Source organism: Eleutherodactylus coqui, chromosome 1 (assembly GCF_035609145.1).
Source record: "Eleutherodactylus coqui strain aEleCoq1 chromosome 1, aEleCoq1.hap1, whole genome shotgun sequence".
Taxonomy (NCBI): Eukaryota; Metazoa; Chordata; class Amphibia; order Anura; family Eleutherodactylidae; genus Eleutherodactylus; species Eleutherodactylus coqui.
The window spans coordinates 58176228-58197419 of record NC_089837.1 but is presented as its reverse complement, the minus strand read 5'-3'; the positions used below and the strand labels follow the sequence as shown (position 1 = coordinate 58197419).

Here is a 21192-nt window from a genome sequence, read left to right as displayed (position 1 = left end):
ACCAACATATTCTGCAGCGCTTACAAAGACAGGCAATACAAAGACAAAAGTTCAAAAATTACAGAATCACGCATTTCAACATAAATGTCTTTTTAGCTTACATCCACATATTTTGTTACTAGAGATGAGCGAGCACCAAAATGCTCGGGTGCTCGTTACTCGAGACGAAATTTTCGCGATGCTCGAGGGTTCGTTTCGAATAACAAACCCCATTGAAGTCAATGGGCGATTCAAGCATTTTTGTATATCGCCGATGCTCGCTAAGGTTTCCATTTGTGAAAATCTGGGCAATTCAAGAAAGTGATGGGAACGACACAGCAACGGATAGGGCAGGCGAGGGGCTACATGTTGGGCTGCATCTCAAGTTCCCAGGTCCCACTATTAAGCCACAATAGCGGCAAGAGTGGGCCCACCCCCCTCCCAACAATTTTTTTACTTCTGAAGAACCCTCATTAGCAAGGCATACCTTAACTAAGCACTAGACTACCTCCAACAAAGCACAATCACTGCCTGCATGACACTCCGCTGCCACTTCTCCTGGGTTACATGCTGCCCAACCCCCCCGCACGACCCAGTGTCCACAGCGCACACCAAAGTGTCCCTGCGCAGCCTTCAGCTGCCCTCATGCCACACGCTGGCCTCATAGCCACACCACCCTCATGTCTATTTATAAATGCGTCTGCCATGAGGAGGAACCAGAGACACACACTTGCAGAGGGTTGGCAGGGCCAGGCAGTGACCCTCTTTAAAAGGGGCGGGGCGATAGCCCATAATGCTGTACAGAAGCAATGAGAAATCCAATCCTGTGCCACCTCCATGAGGAGCTGCACACGTGGGCATAGCAATGGGGAACCCATGTGCCACACACTATTCATTCTGTCAAGGTGTCGCATAGCTCAATCGACACTGCAAGGGGAAAGCAGTCTGCGCTCTGCCCCCTACCCAAGTCAGTGTCTTTGTGCCAGACAAGTCAAACACTGCAATGAGAGCTAAGTTTGCACCAACAGCATAGGGGGGTCCTAGGAAACCCAAGACATGAACCAAAAATTGACCTGACCGGCCAAACATGGCAGACTTGCACCGTGCCCACGACATAGGCCTCGGCCCACAGATTCAGCAATCCTAGGCTAGAAGCGGACTTATACTGCACCCAGGACATAGGCCTCTGCACAAACCCTCAGCAATCGCGGGCCTACAGCGGACTCCAATGCTAGCGTAGCTGTGCACGTCTCATTAGCACTGTATTGCTCCTGTAGTTTGTCCCAATGCAGTGCCCCGGATAGTAGAGCTAACGTCAGATTAAATACAGGTGGGCTTTGGCCCACACTGCATGCCCCAGTCAGACCGGGGTTTTTCATAAATAGTCACAGGCAGGTACAACTCCGCAATTGGAATTCTGTGTGCACTCACAGCATGGGTGGCTCCCTGGAACCCACCGGCGGTACATAAACAAATCCCATTGCAGTGCCCTGGACAGCAGAGCTAACATCAGATACAATACAGGTGGGCTTCGGCCCACACTGCATGCCCCAGTCTCACCGGGGTTTTTAATACATACACACTGGCAGGTACAAATCCCTAATGTGAAGTCCCTGTGGACCCACAGCATGGGTGGCTCCCTGGAACCCATCGGCGGTACATAAATGTGTCCCATTGCAGTGCTCTGCTCAGCAGAGCTAACGTCACATATGGCCCACAGTGCATGCCCCAGTCAGACTGGTAATATGTACCTTAACAGTAACCGCGTTGGTGGCAATGTGGTGGCGACTGCGGACCTAGTAGCGCGTTTTTATTTAGTTGGTTTTCGGAATGTGGCCAGGATTAAGTGGGCCAAGGTGGGGGGGCTCTCTTGAGTCGGTAAAGGTGAAATTCTTGGACTGCCACCAGACGGACCAATGTAAAGGTATTTGCCAAGAATGTTTTCATTGTTGGAGGAGGGGGATGTTTTTGAGGCACTACGTGTCCTCTCCACGTGTCCGTGGTTATATGCACCTTAACAGTAACCGCGTTGGTGGGAAATGGCCTCGCCACCATCATGTCTTTGAGAAGCCTCCGTTTCCACACCCCAGTGACATAGCATTAGCAGCAGTATAGTCAGAGCCCAGAATTAGTAACATTTCAGCGGTAGCATTAGGGACAGGCCCCAGTAACACATCACTAGCAGCATTATTGGGGGAGCACAGTATTAGTTCCATTTCAGTAGTAGTAGCAGTCCAGACAGGCCCCAGTAACAATTCCAAAGCAGCAGTATAGGAGGAGCACAGTCTTAGTTCCATTTCAGTAATAGTAGCAGTCAAGACAGGCCACAGTAACATTCCCGTTGCAGCAGTTTAGGAAGATAACAGTCTTTCACATTTCAGTAGTTGCAGTATAGACAAGGCCCCAGTTACATTTATGTAGCAAAAGTGTAGGCCAACCCCACACAGCTTGCTGTAGCATGAGTGCAGGCGAAGCCCATAAAAATTACTAGGATTGCGCCGTAGGCGAGGGCCCAAAAAAATTGGTATACCAACAGTACTAATGTACCTCAGAAAAATTGCCCATGCCCAACCAAGAGGGCAAGAGAAACCCATTAATCGCTTTGGTGACTGTGGCTTAATTTCTATCTAGGCCTGGAGGCAGCCCAGTTAAAATAAAAATTGGTTCAGGTGCAAGTTTCAACGCTTTAATGAGAATTGAAACGTATAAACCGTGTTTACAAAAGTAATATGACTGAGCCTTGTGGGCCTAAGAAAAATTGCCCGTTCGGCGTGATTACGTGAGGTTGCAGGAGGAGGAGCAGGAGGAGGATGAATATAATACACAGATTGATGAAGCTAAAAGGGCCCCGTTTTTTATGGTGATAGGGAACGATGCTTCCATCCGCTGGTGCAGTCTACGTATTGTTTAGGTACTGATGCTGTCCGCTGTTGGAGAAGAGAAGTCTGGGGAAATCCAGGCTTTGTTCATCTTGATGAGTGTAAGCCTGTCGGCACTGTCGGTTGACAGGCGGGTACGCTTATCTGTGATGATTCCCCAAGCCGCACTAAACACACTCTCTGACAAGACGCTAGCCGCAGGACAAGCAAGCACCTCCAGGGCATACAGTGCGAGTTCAGGCCACGTGTCCAGCTTCGACACCCAGTAGTTGTAGGGAGCAGAGGCGTCACGGAGGACAGTCGTGCGATCGGCTACGTACTCCCTCACCATCCTTTTACAGTGCTCCCGCCGACTCAGCCTTGACTGGGGAGCGGTGACAGTCTTGCTGGGGAGCCATAAAGCTGGCAAAGGCCTTGGAGAGTGTTCCCCTGCCTGCTCTGTACATGCTGCCTGATCTCCGCGCCTCCTCTGCTACCTAGCCCTCGGAACTGCGTCTTCTGCCACTAGCACTGTCGGATGGGAATTTTACCATCAGTTTGTCCACCAGGGTCCTGTGGTATAGCATCACTCTCGAACCCCTTTCCTCTTCGGGTATGAGAGTGGAAAGGTTCTCCTTATACCGTCGGTCGAGCAGTGTGTACACCCAGTAATCCGTAGTGGCCAGAATGCGTGTAACGTGAGGGTCACGAGAAAGGCATCCTAACATGAAGTCAGCCATGTGTGCCTGGGTACCTGTACGCAACACATGGCTGTCCTCACTAGGAAGATCACTTTCAGGATCCTCTCCTCCTCCTCAGGCCATACACGCTAAAAGGATGACAGGCAAGCAGCATGGGTACCCTCAGCAGTGGGCCAAGCTGTCTCTTCCCCCTCCTCCTCATGCTCCTCCCCTTCCTCCTCCTCCTCAATGCGCTGAGATATAGACATGAGGGTGCTTTGACTATCCAGCGACATACTGTCTTCCCCCGCCTCCGTTTCCAAGCGCAAAGCATCTGCCTTTATGCTTTGCAGGGAACTTCTCAAGAGGCACAGCAGAGGAATGGTGACGCTAATGATTGCAGCATCCCCGCTCACCATCTGGGTAGACTCCTCAAAGTTTCCAAGGACCTGGCAGATGGCTGCCAACCAAGCCCACTCTTCTGTAAGGAATTGAGGAGGCTGACTCCCACTACGCCGCCCATGTTGGAGTTGGTATTCCACTATAGCTCTACGCTGCTCATAGAGCCTGGCCAACATGTGGAGCGTAGAGTTCCACCATGTGGGCACGTCGCACAGCAGTCGATGCACTAGCAGATTAAACCGATGTTGCAGGGTCTGCAGGGTGGCAGCTACTGTCTTGGACTTGCGGAACTGTGCGCAGAGCCGGCGCACCTTTCCGAGCAGGTCTGACAAGCATGGGTAGCTTTTCAGAAACCGCTGAACCACCAAATTAAAGACATAGGCCAGGCATGGCACGTGCGTGAGGCTGCTGAGCTGCAGAGCCGCCACCAGGTTACGGCCGTTGTCACACGACCATGCCCGGTTGGAGGCTCAGCGGCGCAAGCCAGCGGTCGGTCTGCTCTGTCAGACCCTGCAGCAGTTCGTGGGCCGTCTGACTCTTCTCTCCTAAGCTGAGTAGTTTCAGCACGGCCTGCTGGCGCTTGCCCTCCGCTGTGCTTGGAGGTTTAGTGGAGGAAGCATACACTGCCGCAGATACCAGCACCGAGCTGGGGCCTGCAATCCTGGGGGTGGGTGGGACGTGAGCGGTCCCAGGCTCTGACTCGGTCCCAGCCTCCACTAAATTCACCCAATGTGCCGTCAGGGAGATATAGTGGCCCTGCCAGCCTGTGCTGGTCCATGTGTCACTTGTTAAGTGGACCTTGGCAGTAACCGCGTTGGTGAGGGCGTGTACAATGTTTCGGGAGACGTGGTCGTGCAGGGCTGGGACGGCACATCGGGAAAAGTAGTGGCGACTGGGAACCACCGCCATCATATTTTTGAAAGCCTCCGTTTCCACAAGCCTATACGGCAGCATCTCCAGGCTGATCAATTTGGCTATGTGCACGTTTAACGCTTGAGCGTGCGGGTGCGTGGCAGCGTACTTGCGCTTGCGCTCAAACACTTGCGCTAGCGACTGCTGGACGCTGCGCTGAGACATTGCTGGATGGGGCCGAGGATAGCGGAGGTGAGGGTGTGGGTGCAGGCCGGGAGACGGTCGTCCCTGTGTCCTGAGAGGGGGGTTGGATCTCAGTGGCAGGTTGGGGCACAGGGGGAGAGGCAGTGGTGCAAACCGGAGGCGGTGAACGGCCTTCGCCCCACCTTGTGGGGTGCTTGGCCATCATATGCCTGCGCATGCTGGTGGTGGTGAGGCTGGTGGTGGTGGCTCCCCGGCTGATCTTGGCGCGACAAACCTTGCACACCACAGTTCGTCGGTCGTCTGCACTCAGTGAAAAACTGCTACACCTTGGAGCACCTCGGCCTCTGCAGGGTGGCATGGCGCGAGGGGGCGCTTTGGGAAACAGTTGGTGGATTATTCGGTCTGGCCCTGCCTCTACCCCTGGCCACCGCACTGCCTCTTCCAACCTGCCCTGCTGCTGCACTTGCCTCCTCCTCTGAAGACCTGTCCTCAGTAGGCTTAGCAAACCAGGTGGGGTCAGTCACCTCATTGTCCAGCTGCTCTTCCTCCGAATCCTCTGTGCGCTCCTCCCTCGGACTTACTGAAATTACTACTACCTCACTGATGGACAACTGTGTCTCATAGTCATCGTCCCCCTCACCCACTGAAAGCCGGAAGTCCCCAGCCTCATCCCCCCAGACCCCGGGAACTTTCCAAAGGTTGGGCATCGGTCACGACAAACTTCTCCGGTGGGAGAGGAACCATTGCTGCTCAATCTAGGCAGGGGCCTGAGAACAGTTCCTGGGAGTCTGCCTGCTCCTCAGAATGTGTCATTGTAATGGAGTGAGGACGCTGGGAGGAAGGAGGAGCAGTAGCCAGAGGATTCAGAGTTGCAGCAGTGGAACTGCCATCCACGACAGGACCTGCTCACACTGCTCAGTTTCTAATAAAGGTCTACCGCATGGACCCATTAATTGTGAGATGAATCTGGGGACCCCAGAAACTTGCCTCTCCTAATCCCGCAGCAGTCGGCTGCGATACACCTGGACCAGGAGCTCGGCCTGTGCCCACACCCTGACTTGGGCCTCCGTCCTCTAGGCCTACCCCTACCCCTCAGCATGGTGTATTGCGAGTAGAGCAGAAACAGAACGCTGTAATTAAATGTGCCGCTTATTGGCCTGTGGTTGGAGGCGGACTTAGCTTACGGAACGTACAGCAGAGCCAGGAAACAATTATGCGCAAGCCTGTAGTCAGACCTAGGTGCGTATGACTGAGCTACTGGAATTCACAGGGCAGAACCAGTCAAGTGGCCAAAGGCCAGTGGTAGGCCTTAAGTATTTTGCTTCAATTTTTTAAAATGGTGAGGTGAAAAACCAGACAGACACCGTATGCAGCGTATATATGTATACTCTTTCCCTCTGGCGGGATGATGGCGATCATGTAACGGACAGAGCAGAGCCAGGAAACAATTATGCGCAAGCCTGCTGTAACGCTTAGCTGGGTAATAATGAGCGACTACTACCCCCAGCAGACACGCAGTAAACTGTACACGGTCACAGGCTTAGCTGGGTAATAATGAGCGACTACTACCCCCAGCACACACGCAGTAAACTGAAGACTGTCACAGGCAGCCCAAATATAGTATTTTTTTCCAATTTTTGGGAAAAAGCCCACTGCCTATATAGCCTGTATATGGATTTCCCTGTTGGAGGATGACTGGTTATTGAAAGCACAGTGCAGCCAGAAAAAATTATGCGCAAGGCTGCAGTAACACCTAGCTGGCTAATAGTAAGCGACTACTACCCCCAGCAGACACGCAGTAAACTGAACACGGTCACAGGCAGCCCAAAGATTTTTTTTTCCAATTTTTTGGAAAAAGCCCACTGCCTATATAGCCAGTATCTTTCTCTGTACTACTGTCCCTGCCTCAGCAGTACTGCCCCTATACTCAGTAAAATGACTGCAGACTGAGGACGCTATGGTCTGCACGCCCAATATACAAAAAAAAAAAGTGCAAAACTGCTAAAAGCAGCCTCAGCAGTACTGCACACGGCCAGATGTGGCCCTAAAAAGGACCGTTGGGGTTATTGAAGACGAAGATAACAGCCTAACACTCTCCCTATAGCAGCTACAGCAGGACGGCACTTTCCCTAATGTCTCTCAGCGTGCATCTGTGGCGAGCCGCAGCCGGCCCCAGTTTATATACTCAGGTGTCACCTGATCTCCCCAGCCACTCACTGCAGGGGGGTGGGATAGGGCTGGAACTTCAAAGGAGGAAGTTGTAATGCCTTCCCTGTGTTTCATTTTCTTCCCAGAAAGGTGGGCGCCGTTTTCTGGCCAATAGAAAGTGACAACACCGCGTGGTGCTCGTCTTGAGTAACGAGCATCTAGAGTACCCTAATGCTCAAACGAGCATCAAGTTTGGACGAGTACGCTCGCTCATCTCTAGTCTTGAATGAGGAGCTTCCTAAACATAATTAGGGCCGCCATTGTGAATCTCTGCCAACAACCTGGTGGAGGAGTCAAGACTGGCCTATTTTGCCAGGAGATGTAGTTTTTGTATATTAGGTCCGTTTCGATTACTTGCATTCAGGGAAAGTATCCAGTTAATGTAACAAAGAGAAGAACGCCAAAAGCCCAGGAGTCTACAGCAGGATTTAAGATGTCATAGTTGTCATGTTTAATGTCGCATAACTCCGGGGACTTATAAGAGTAAATTCGCATTGCAGATGAAGCCAGCGCCTCTTTATATTGAGTTAAACCAAAGTCACTCAGCTTAACACGTTAACAGTCTCTGTCCATGAGCAACACGTTATCTGGTTTCAGATCTCCATGCACCAATCCTTTTCCATGCATGTAGTCAAGAGCCCGGGATATCTGTATGGCACACCTTTTTACTGCGTCCTCTGGAATTCCAACCTGCAAAAGAATCAGATCAGTATCATATGATATACTTGTGGACATTACTAAGACGTATAGTAAATATATATTGGACTGTGACAGATGTTGGTCTGGTTGATACACTTAATACTGGAATCAGCGATATGTTTGATGACCTCATTGCTTCTCCTCTTCCACCTCTGCATTGTTGGGGGACATGATGTTGCCCTTCGTCCCATCAAATGGCAGATGCTGCTGTTCCTCTATGGTTTGGCATTTCACAAAATAAAAGGGGTATGTTGTATGTGGAACAACATTTGGCCATTCTTACTCAATAAGTTGATACAAGGTGCCCGCTGGCAATATCTCTTGCATTTTTACATATGAATCCACTGTGCTAAAAAAGATTAGATTGGTGATTGATACCAGGGCGCTCCGAGAGAAGTGGACAAGGACAGCTCCGTGAAATACCTTCTCAGCGTAGTCCTGTTCTTCCTCAGTAACTTCACAGCCACTGGTTCACCTAAAGACCCAAGAGATGATTTTATAATGACAGTCTAGTCTTTACACAAACTTTCTTGGAAGAATTTTGATCCTGACAACCTGTAGATATGGGATTTGTTGGTGGATCCTGTGTGTTTCAATAGAATCTACAAAAAATTCTGATGTCAATGTGAACTTTTTGATTTAAACCTGTTTAGTCCTTTGTTTACCACTATAAAGTGGCACCTGAGGTCTGCTGGCAGCCACTTATCTGTTTTTTCTTATAAGTTACATACCAGTTAATCTAAACAAATGGGTATATGGAGGGGGAAGTCAGAGATACATACTAGTCAGTGTTGCAGACTTGAGCTGTTTTTTTCCCTTTGATGGGCATTTTACACTACATTAGACAATTTTGTTTGGCAGACATGAAGGCCCTTTTATATGGAACAATTATCGTTCAGATACTTGCTGGATCACAGGAATCTTAAGATAACTGTTTAGTCGCTGGAAGTATTTATAACCAGTGAGCGATCAATACTTCTGTGTGAAAGCATAGGAGCATTTCTCGCTGGGAGGACTGTCCTGTGTAAAACTTGCAGTAAATATGCAAGTTTCCTGCAACTTATAAGTCATGTGAAAAGTACTCATGTGTGAATGAAGCTATTGAATGCAATGGGTTCTCTTCAATACATCTTACGTGTGTAAAGAATGTGTCGTAAATATGGCGGTGTGAATGAACCCTTAGTCTACATGCATAGCCAACTTTATTTTGTACCTGTGTACATAGCTATGGTCTTGCTTTCTGCCAGTAGAACCTGACCGTACGCCCCCTGACCGTACGCCCCCTGGCCCAGCCGCTTGATGATAGTATAGCACTCTGTGATATCCTCGATCTCCAAGGACTGGATGACTTGTTCCATTGTAGCGAAAAAAAACCTGGTGATTGTTGTTCTTCGGCCAATGATCTACGCAAAAGAGTTAAGATTATTTAATTAGTAATTAGTAAATATAAGGTGGTTTGATATAATCATCCTCCACTGATTTTTTAAATCCTGGGTTGAAAAAAAACCCCTCAGGTTTATGGTAATTTGCTGCAATAGTATATACTAAAATATAGAATAAATTCAGGCAGGTGGGATCTTGAAGTATTGTGAATAAACTCCTTTATTAGAATCCGTGCATATTATGATCACAAGTCCGTAGGACGCATTTCAGCCCGCCTTAAGCCTTGATCACTTCTATGTGTTTAGTAGAAGCCATGATTTGAGGGCGCATTCAGACGACCGTATATCGGCTGGGTTTTCACACTTAGCTGATATATGGCATCTCTCTGCAAGGGGAGGAGGCTGGAAGAGCCAGGAGCAGTGCTCTGAGCTCCTGCCCCCTCTCTGCCTCCTCTCCATCCTCCTGCACTATTTTCAATGAGAAGAGGCAGGACGGGGGCGGGAGAAAAAAGTGGGACATGGAGCTGCCCATGGAGCCCTGTTCTCCTCCTGCTTTCAGATTCCTGCGGATGTAGTCACCCACAAAGGAAATCCGCAGCAGAGTAGGAATGTCAGGCACTCCCTTCCCACCCTTGCGAGGCTTCTTGTACATTGTTGTCCATTTTACTCTGTCCATTTTGGAGCCCCAGATGAAGCGAAAGACACTCCTGGTGATGGCCTGATGTACGGTCACGTGAGGTGGCCAGGCTTGTGCCGTGTACTGGAGCACAGGTAGGATTCCGTTGCGCAGTACAAGGGTCTTCCCCTCCAGAGTCAGTTGTCTGATGCTCCACAGTCTAATATTTTGGTTTACTATTGCCAAACAGTCCTGCCAAGACTTGTGGGCTGCTCCCTCTCCCCCAAACCAGACTCCTAGGATCTTGATGAAGTCCGGCTGGATAGTGAAAGGGGTAGTCTGGGTCCATTTCATGAATAGCATGGACTCCAACTTCCCGAGGCTGACCTTGGCTCCTGAAGCTTTTCCGAATTCCTCACAAGTCTGGACAAGCGCAGTCACCGATTGCTGATCCGTCTAGAAAACTGTCACGTCGTCCATGTAGAGTGAACACTTGACCTCTTGACGGTCTGGTCCCGGTACGGTGATCCCTATGATCTCTGGATTCTGCCGGATAGACTCCACAAAGAGTTCTATGACACAGACAAAGGTCAAAGAGGGGCAGGCCTGTATGACCCCAGAGAAAACTGGGAAGGGGTGAGTTTTCCAGCCATTCACCAGCACTGAACTGGAGATGTCTAGGTATATCAGGTTAATGTAAGAGCAGAACATTTCCCCCAGCCCGAACCTTTGCAGGGCATTGCTCATGAACACATGTGAAACACTGTCAAAGGCCTTTTCCTGGTCGAGGCTAACCAGGGCCGCGAACACCCGGCGATCCTTAATGTATTGCACTGTATCCCTGATGAGTACAAGGCTGTCTGTGATTCTTCGGCCAGGAATCCCGCATGTCTGGTCCGGGTGGATGATCCATCCGATGACTGCTTTCAGGCAGTCAGCTAGTGCTTTGGCAAGGATCTTGTAGTCCACATTCAGAAGGGAGATGGGGCGCACCAGTTCTTCAAGTCCCGTCTCTCCCCCTTCTGCTTGTACAGGATCATGATCATTCCTTGCCTTAGCGACTGTGGCATTTCGCCCTCCACCACCATCTCACTGTACAATTCCAACAGGTTTGGGCCTATGAGGTCCCACAGCGCTACGTATAGCCCATCTGGGAGTCCGTCACTGCCCGAGGTCCTGCTGGATCTGAGGGATCTGGCAGCAGGGGGCATCCATGTCTGACTTCCGTGTGGGGTCCAAAGGTTTAGAGATAGGAGAAAGAAACCTACCTGCTGTTCCCGGTCTGTGGCCTTTGGAAAACGGAGGTTACTGTAGTAGTCTCTGACGGCTCCTATCACACTCTCCTTCCCCATCACCATGTTTCCGGCTTCATCCCCTTTTTCGTTCAGGGGCATGAGGTTAGCGTGGAGTTTCCTGAAGAAGAAAGTTAAATTTTTCACCCTTCTCCAAGTGCTCCACTTTGGAACGAAAGACGATGCGCCTGGCCTCCTCCTCAGTGTCTTTCCAGGCACTTTTTTTGGTTTCTTCCAGCTCATCTCTGATGTCCCAGCCATACTGGTGCAGGTCCTGTAGGGAACGCAGATGTCTTTGCAGATCCATGAGGTCCCTCCTCCGCTTGCTTGCTTGTTGACGACCCTTCGCCTGAAAGAAGCTGCAAAACTTGTCTTTAACGTATTCCCACCATTTGCCTTTGGTGAAAAGGTATTGGTCATTCCTCCAGATTTATGTAGGCATCCCTAAGCTCCTGCAACACCTCCTCCCTTTTCAGCAGGCACAGTTAAGCTTCCAAGAGCCTGGGCTAGGGGGTAACCTGGAGCCCAGGGTGGCCTGCAGCCTAATGGCCCTGTGGTCAGAAGAAGCAGGGGACCATAGAGTACCCAAGATGTTTCACCACCCAAGACATGAACACGAAGTCTATGCAGGATCGCTGAGAGCCGTCGGAGCGGCTCCCACTGTAGTTGTCAGAGAGCATGCCCACGGGGGTCTGCGGCATCCCACAGGGAGGCCTGCGTCACCATCTCTATGAGCAGTTTAGATGAGGAATCTAGGCTGGCTCTCACTGAGGTCCTTCCATCCTGTTCCATGGAACAGTTGAAATCCTCACCCAACACTACAGCCCTAGTAGTGACAATCTGGGTGTGCAGCAGCTGGAAAAGTTCCAAACGCTCACTCCCGACCAGAGCGGCGTACACACTTATGAGCTGGTCTGGCTCCTTCGTCCATGAACAGTTTATGACCAGTAGTCTGCCCAAGATGAGCTCATGTATGGCATTGAGCGTGAAATAATTCCCCCGGATGAGGATGGCGACCACTGCGATACCCTTGCTGCCCCCACCAGACCAGTAGGAGGAGTCGTGAGACCACTGCCTGGCTAGGTAGCGGTCGGACCTAAGGAAGGGCAAGGTACATTCCTGCAACATGTAAATGTCGCAGCCCTGTGAAGGCAAAAAAGTTAGCACAGTTGGATGTCTAGACTGATCCTTAATACTTCTCACGTTAATGCTAAAGATGTTGAGGTTAGCCATTATGGGAAAAAGGGGGTTAAATGCAATACTATATGCCTTTATGTTATCACTCCTGTCAGGTGGGCGCTCCTTTTTTCAGTCCGCTGCTTCCAGGAGCTCTGACGCACCTTCTTCCACTGGTCTGTTGTGCAGGGAGGTGTCTGTGGGTTCCTCATATTCTGGGCCAGATACCAGGTCTTCCGCAGATTGGTCCATCTCCTCTACCTCTTTTTCTAGGGGGGCTTCAGCTGTTGCGACCACCTTCTTCTTGGTGGAGTTGGTGCAGGGGCTGTCCCTTACCTTTCTCTGGGGGAAACCTCCTGGGAGAGGACTGGAATTGTGCTTGGTGTGGACTCGAGCACAGCTCCAGGTGAGTTGGGGGGCTGGGTAGCTCATGGACCCGGTGAGAGGACCACTGAGGTAAGGGATGTTGTCCGTGGACTCCATAGGGGAAGTGATGGGTTTGCTAGGGCTGCGGGGTAAAGCCTCAGATGGGATGACACTGGCAGTGCTCCCATAGCCCTCAGTAGGGTTGCTGAACAGGGGTGCCATGTCTTTTTTTTTTGTGGCTAGGGGCTTGGGACGAGCAGGGGGTCAGGATGTACTCTTACCCTTCTTGTTGGTCGTCTGCACTGGCTTCTGCTTCACCTTAACCGGGGCTCTGGCTATGGCAGAGGCATAGCTGTACATTCTCTCAGGACACACCCTGTACATGTGGGTCGCCTGGCCACAGAGGTTGCAGGTGATCTTCCGAGGGCAGTTCTTGTTTTCGTGTCCCACCGCATGACATACCCTGCAGGCTGACTCTGAGCAGTCCTTCATCTGGTAACCCCCTCTGCCGCACTTTCGGCATGTCTGCATAGTAGATGATGCCTGATGAATTGCTCAAGGTGATGATCTGTAGTAGGTGCTTGACGCTGGTTCTGAGTCCTGAGTCATTGTGCAGGCGAACAATGACCAACCACTTGCTAGTCCAGAAGCCGTTTCCATCCAGGATCCGAGTTGGTTCCTTCAAGACTGTGCAGAAACGCTTTAGAAAAGTCGAAATGTCTGCCCCCAGAATGTGTGGGTTGCGCATGAAGACTGTCACCCTTCTTTTCCCTTTCTTCTTCCCCTCTTCCTCTGCCCAGAAATTTTCTGAAGGGCGAGTCTGGGCTCGCTGCTTTCATCCTGTCCGAATAGCGTCTGCAGATTCCGGTTGATGCAAACATTATGTAGAAGATTCCAGCAACAAGGGCGTGTATGCTTAGGATCTCTCCTTGGGAGAAACCCTGGTCCAGGACCATCTGCTTCCCAAAGACCTCCTGGCTCATGTCAGGCAGTCTGCCATCCACTTCCTTCAGCTTGAGGACTACAGTCTGCCTTATCCATGGCTCCAGCGAGGGAGGTCCATTTCTTGGCTTCTGGCCTGCCTCCTGCTGAGGGGCTTCTAGAGCTGCTGGGCTGGGGGCCGGGGCGGCAGAGAGAGAAGGGTCCAGCTGGGCTTCCTCCATCTTCGTGGCTTGATCCCGTCGTTCCATGTTCTTGCAGCGAGGTCCAGGCAGCGCTCATTGATTTTCCTCTGGCGTCCTCCGGAGCGCGCTCATCAGCAAGTTGAATGATGTCAAGTTACAAAGTTTCTTCAGAGAAATAGGAGTAAGCGAATAAGAGCCGTGATCTGCCTTAATATATGTGGTAGAGGAGCAGCTACAAGGAATCGATGCCACTCCCCTTCAATTGCCAATTGAATGTTATCAAGCCTACTTTAAATACCAATTAATTTTTATGCAAAATCGCTCAAAGCTGAGCAATTATCTGCCTGTGTAAATGAGCCTTTAGTCAGGTTCCATCTTCCTTTTCTTCTACTGCGTGACCAAAACAAAATAGATCCATTTTTCTCTGTTCAAATACAGATTTTTAATGCCTGGACATTGTGTCCAGTGACAAGCAATTTAAAAAGTGTAAAAAGGACGCAAAGTTTAAAAAATATATAAATAATGCAATAACCTTGAATATATTAGGCCAGGTCCTTAAGGGGTTATTATGGCCATTAGAACTCAACGATATTTATAGGATTTACATCTCCACTTTTCAAAGGCCCTTTTTATTTTTCCGTCTACGTGGCCATATAAGGGCTTGCTTTTTGCCTGGCGATCTATGGTGTTTATTGTGTGCAAATAATGTATTGTAAAACTTCTATAATTTTTTTGAGCGCAGGTGGACAAAACGCATCAATTCTGCCATTGTTTGTGTTTTCGGAAACGTTAAACATACTGCATGCCACACTACATTTTTTCTGTGGGTCAGTATGATTGACTATACCAAAAATATTTTTTTAGGTTTTTTCACTTTTACACAATAAAACCCCTTTTTGGAAATTCTAATTATTTTTACATCGCTGCATTCGAAGTCCCAGAACTTTTTTAATTTTTTCCATAGACCGCAATCTGTGGTGACTTTTTTTTTTTTTTTTTGCGTGTAGTTTTAAATTGTACAGTTTTGGGGTACATACAGCTTTTTTGACCACTTTATTGTATTTTTTGTGAAGTAAAATGAACAAAATAAGCATTGTCTTTTTTTAGGCTTTTTGCTGTGTATGACAAATAGTGTGTTCAATTTTATAGTGCAGGTCATTATGGACACTATACCAAATGTCGGGCTTTACTTACATTTTTTTATACAGATAGTGGATAATGAGCCAAAAAGATTTTATTTATTTTTTCATCTTTGTCTTTGAAGGGGACCTGAGGCATAGCAGCTGTGATCGCTATGATAAAGCTGTACTGCAATACCGTATCGCTTGCAATAGGAATCATAGACAATGGCACGCCGGGACACCTGTATCTGGTGTCCTGTTGCCATGGCAACACATGAGCCCTCTGTGATTACATAGTGGGCTTCCGATGACATCACAGAGGGAGCACCCCCTGTAAATCCTTTACATGCCTGATCTACAGTATGTAGGGGGTTAACACTGGGGGTCATTGTCCTTATGCACCCCGTGTGAAGCAGGAGGAGGCTGGCTATCGGTATCAGCCAGCTCCTGCTGACTGATGGCACGGGCTCAGCTCTGAGCGTCATCCATAGGGCATACGTTTACTCCCTGTGGCATTAAGGGGCTAAAGTCTTAACACCTAATCTAGCAAAATCACCAAAAAAAGGCTATTCAAACAAAATGTGTATTGGAGAAGACACCATCCAGGAGGTTTTGGTACATGCCTGTTACTTTGCCTTATTTTTCTCTTGGTTCACTTTGTTCGTATTTCAGCAATCAAAACGTGAAGCAATATAATATACGGTCCCGGTGTCCATCTCAATTATGGCATCTAGCACATCAACTGTTGCATATTAAGTTTTTTTTTTATTTTCTTTTTGATATTTCTGCACTTAAGTGGGTTGTAAAGCTTGAAGTATTGCGTAATTATAGAAATTATAGATTTATATATTATTACACCCACGTAACGCTAGCATATACACATATAGTTATCAGAAATGGGGGGAGTAACTAATAAATGCTTGATTTTTAAAACTTTGAATTAAAAGGGGAAAATCTGTATGTTTGCAAATTTTTTTTAAAGTTGGTTTATTTCCATTGATAGTTTTTTGTTTTTTTGCAGTCGCAGCAGCCTGTGGCTTGTAATGAAACTTCATTGGGTTCAATGGCAGTGCAAGGTGGCAGGGCTACAGAGCGTTATTGGGTTTCGTGCTTTGAATTATAACCAAGTTTGCCCTGTAGCTCTAGCCTTATACCTATTATCAGGATTCAGAAACCTTCCTAACACTAAATGGAATTGCATTTACAGATGATATCGGTGCATTTATGAACAATATTATAGATCTCTTATGAGAAACTAAAAATTATACAAAATTATAAAAATGTCTGAAATACGGCAACATTTGCTAGAAATATTAAACCTCTTTTTGCTGTCATCTGCATCCCTTATTTTGTGATATCAGCCCTCCGAGCAATTTCATGTTGGGGTGTGAAACATGCAAATATATTATCTGATCTCCATTCACAAATTCCTCACCGCTGTGTTCTCCCATATACCTCAGTGGTAACGGGGCCACATACAGCACACCCACCTTTCTATTGAAGTATATGGAGAATTCAGTGGGCAGGAATTGGTAGACTCCCATTCACCCAATATGTTCAGGTTATGCGCTCAACTGAAGTAGGGGTTGGTGAAGCTCATCATTTATGCTGCATAAAGCTCATCACTTATCGTTCCACCTAAAACGCGGCCATTCAGTAGTGAAGACCCGCTGGGTTATCTCAATGGAGGGGGGCGGGGGAGCGAGAGGAGAGAAATCTCCTGCCCTGCCCCGCCCCCCTGCTGGCTGCACCGGGAGCGAGACAGCTCTGCCAGCTCCTGTGCAACAGCATGTGAGCAAGGACACCCATCGATGAGTGGGCATCATTAGCCTGACAGTCGTCCTGTGTAAATGAAGCTTTACCCCTCTGCCGGGATCCAGTTCTGCAGCCCCACAGTAGTTCCTGGCATTTGTTATGACAGCAGCTGTCATGGAAAGTCACGTGACCGATGCAGCCAATCAGAGGATGTAGAATCTGCGCTGGTTCTCCTGGCATCAGAGCTTGAGCACTGTAATGCCAGGACTTTGGGAATGTGATGCTGTAGCAGTCACCTAACTGTGATGGCCATAGTCACAAACCCCGGGGCCACAACAGGGCTACAGTGCTGGCAGCTCTCTTACAGAGCAGTGTTCGGGTAACCAGACAAGCCCTTTAATGTTGCTATACAAGCTTTCAACATCTATACTAACTAAAATGTTACTGGTCACACTGATTTCATGTATATTTAATATCAGGCCTTTGTTATCCTGGGGATATGACAGGAATATTTCTACAAACGGATACCATATAGTATGCACACATTTCGGGTTATTCAATTGCATTATAAAAGGAACTAAAATTCATCCAGAGACGACAAATGATCATCTTTAGCTCTTTCCGACACATGATGTAGCTCATCCAGATACTGCCTAGTAGGATTCCTGGGAAGAACCCCATGGACCTTATCAAACAGTGATCTTTTAGACATAACATAATCCAATCTATATATATATATGAAATTGAATGTCTGTCCTTTATGCGCTACTACACCATTCATCCGATCGCCATGAAACTTTGGGAAGTTGTTGAGTACACTCCTGGGAAGATTATAGGCATAGTACAAATATCCTATGATAAATGGCACGCGTGCGAGCGTCGTCGACAGTTACGCCCCCCCCACGTAGATCGTTCGATTTCCATCATTGCCGCTAATTTTCTCACTTCCCGATGTTATAGAAATTTGAAATTTGGCACGAGCATTGATTGTCATAAAAAGCAAAAGCTAATGAGTCCAAACTCGATTATTCAATTTTAAGCGCAAAATTAGCGTCCAAATTTTACGAACGGAATCTAATTCTCTCACTTCCCGATGTCATAGATACTTGAAATTTGGCACGAGCATTGATTGTCATAAATAGGAAACGCTAATGTGTCCCAACTCGATTATTCAATTCTAAGCGCCAAAGAATTAGCGTCCAAATTTTACATACGGAATCTAATTCTCACTTCCCAATGTCATAGAAACTTGAAATTTGGCACGAGCATTAATTATGTAAAAAATAGGATAAGTCAATGGGTCCCAACTCGATTATTCAATTCTAGCGCAAAAGAATTAGCATCCAAATTTTACGTACGGAATCTAATTTTCTCGCTTCCCAATGTAATAGAAACTTGAAATTTGGCACGAGCATTGATTGTCATAAATAGGAAAAGTTAATGGGTCCCAACTCGATTATTCAATTCTGAGCGCCAAAGAATTAGCGTCCAAATTTTACGTACGGAATCTAATTCTCTCACTTCCTGATGTCATATATATATATATATATATATATATATATATATATATATATATATATATATATATATATATATATATATATAAATGAATGTCTGTCTGTCCTTTATGCATTACTACACCATTCATCCAATCGCCGTGAAACTTTGGGAAGTTGTTGAGTACACTCCTGGGAAGATTACTGGCATAGTACAACTATCCTACGATAGGTGGCGCGCTTGCGAGCATTGGCGACAGTTATGCCCCCCAGACAAAGATCGTTTGATTTCCATCTCAAGCACGAAAGCAAAAGGCATTACGACCAACGGGATGAGTGTTGAACTACAAAATGATGCATCCGCCGAACGTTTCGCAAGACAATTGCTGGATATTGAGAATGCTGAGGTAAAATGAAAGCTGTGCTGTGATTGGTTGTTATATATTATACCACTGAGGTAACTTGAAAGCTGTGCTGTGATTGGTTATCTAGACATACAAACATTCATTTTTATATGTCTGTCTGTCTGTCTTCGCCGCGACGGGTAAGCTAGTATGTATATATGTGTGTGTGTATGTGTATATATATATATATATATATATATATATAATTTAATGTATGCGTGTCTGTCTGTCTGCATGTCTGTCTGTTTGTCCTTTATGCGCTACTACACCATTCATCCGATCGCCATGAAACTTTGGGAAGTTGTTGAGTACACTCCTGGGAAGATTATAGGCATAGTACAAATATTCTATGATAAATGGCGCGTGCGCGGGCGTCATCGACGGTTACGACCCCCCCACGTAGATCGTTCGATTTCCATCATTGCCACTAATTTTCTCGCTTCCCAATGTCATAAACTCGAAATTTGGCACGAGCATTGATTGTCATAAATAGGAAAAGCTAATGGGTCCCAACTCGATTATTCAATTCTATGCGCAAAAGAATTAGCGTCCAAATTTTACGAACGGAATCTAATTCTCCCTCTCTCTTCACGGTGTCATGATTGGTTGCTATATATTATACCGCTGAGGTAAAATGAATGCTGCGCTGTGATTGGTTGCTATTTTTTATATTGCTGAGGCAGAATAAAAGTTGCGCTGTGATTGGTTTCTCTTACTGCTGACGTAACATGAAAGCTGCACTGTGATTGGTTGTTATATTTTATACTGCTGAGGTAACATGAAAGCTGCACTGTGATTGGTTGTTATATTTTATACTGCTGAGGTAACATGTAAGCTGCGCTGTGATTGGTTGTTATCTAGATATATAAAAACGAATGTATGTATGTCTTTGCAGCAACGCGCGACAGGTAAGCTAATTTTACGTACGAAATCTAATTCTCTCACTTCCTGATAGATATATAGATATATAGATATATAGATAGATAGATAGATAGATAGATAGATAGATAGATAGATAGATAGATATATGAATGTCTGTCTGTCTGTCCTTTATGCATTACTACACCATTCATCTAATCACCATGAAACTTTGGGAAGTTGTTGAGTACACTCCTGGGAAGGTTACTGGCATAGTACAACTATCCTACGATAGGTGGCGCGCGTGCGAGCATCGTCGACAGTTATGCCCCCCAGACAAAGATCGTTTGATTTCCATCTCAAGCACGAAAGCAAAAGGCATTACGAGCAACGGGATGAGTGTTCAACCAGAAAATGATGCATCCGCCGAACGCTTCGCAAGACAATTGCTGGATATTGAGAATGCTGAGGTAAAATGAAAGCAGTGCTGTGATTGGTTGCTATTTCTTATACTGCTGAGGTAAAATGAAAGCTGGGCTGTGATTGGTTGCAATTTCTTATACTGCTGAGGTAAAATGAAAGCTGTGCTGTGATTGGTTGCTATATATTATACTGCTGAGGCAACATGAAAGCTCTGCTGTGATTGGTTGCTATATATTATACCGCTGAGGTAACATGAAAGCTGTGCTGTGATTGGTTGCTATATATTATACTGCTGAGGTAACATGAAAGCTGTGCTGTGATTGGTTGCTAGATATTATACCGCTGAGGTAACATGAAAGCTGCTGTGCTGTGATTGGTTGTTATCTAGATATATATAATTGAATGTCTGTCTGTCCTTCATGCGCTACTACACCATTCATCCGATCGCCATGAAACTTTGCGAAGTTGTTGAGTACACTCCTGGGAAGATTATAGGCATAGTACAACTATCCTATGATAAATGGCACGCGTGCGAGTGTCGTCGACAGTTACGCCCCCCCACGTAGATCGTTCGATTTCCATCATTGCCACAAATTTTCTCACTTCCCGATGTCATAGAAATTTGAAATTTGGCACAAGCATGGATTGTCAGAAATAGGAAAAGTTAATGGGTCCCAACTCAATTATTCAATTCTAAGCCACAAAGAATTAGCGTCCAAATTTTAAGTATGGAATCTAATTCTCTCTCTTCCTGATGTCATACATTCATTTTTATATATATAGATGTCTGTCTGTCCTTTATGCATTACTACACTAGATATATAAAAACAAATGTACACTACCGTTCAAAAGTTTGGGGTCACCCAAACAATTTTGTGTTTTCCATGAAAAGTCACACTTATTCACCACCATGCGTTGTGAAATGAATAGAAAATAGAGTCCAGGCATTGACAAGGTTAGAAATAATGATTTGTATTTGAAATAACATTGTTTTTACATCAAACTTTGCTTTCGTCAAAGAATCCTCCTTTTGCAGCAATTACAGCATTGCACACCGTTGACATTCTAGCTGTTAATTTGTTGAGGTAAGCTTGAGAAATTGCACCCCACGCTTCTAGAAGCATCTCCCACAAGTTGGATTGGTTGGATGGGCACTTCTGGCGTACCATACAGTCAAGCTGCTCCCACAACAGCTCAATGGGGTTCAGATCTGGTGACTGCGCTGGCCACTCCATTACCGATAGAATACCAGCTGCCTGCTTCTGCTGTAAATAGTTCTTGCACAATTTGGAGGTGT

General features: G+C 47.0%; 1 protein-coding gene and 1 pseudogene across 1 annotated transcript in view; one reads left to right on the top strand and one right to left on the bottom strand.

Moving 5' to 3' along the window:
• The window catches only part of EVA1A (eva-1 homolog A, regulator of programmed cell death), an 814688-nt gene that overhangs the window by 199020 nt on the left and 594476 nt on the right, over positions 1 to 21192 (top strand). The window lies entirely within an intron of this gene.
• LOC136616436 (zinc finger CCHC domain-containing protein 3-like) lies at positions 12979 to 13904 on the bottom strand (annotated as a pseudogene).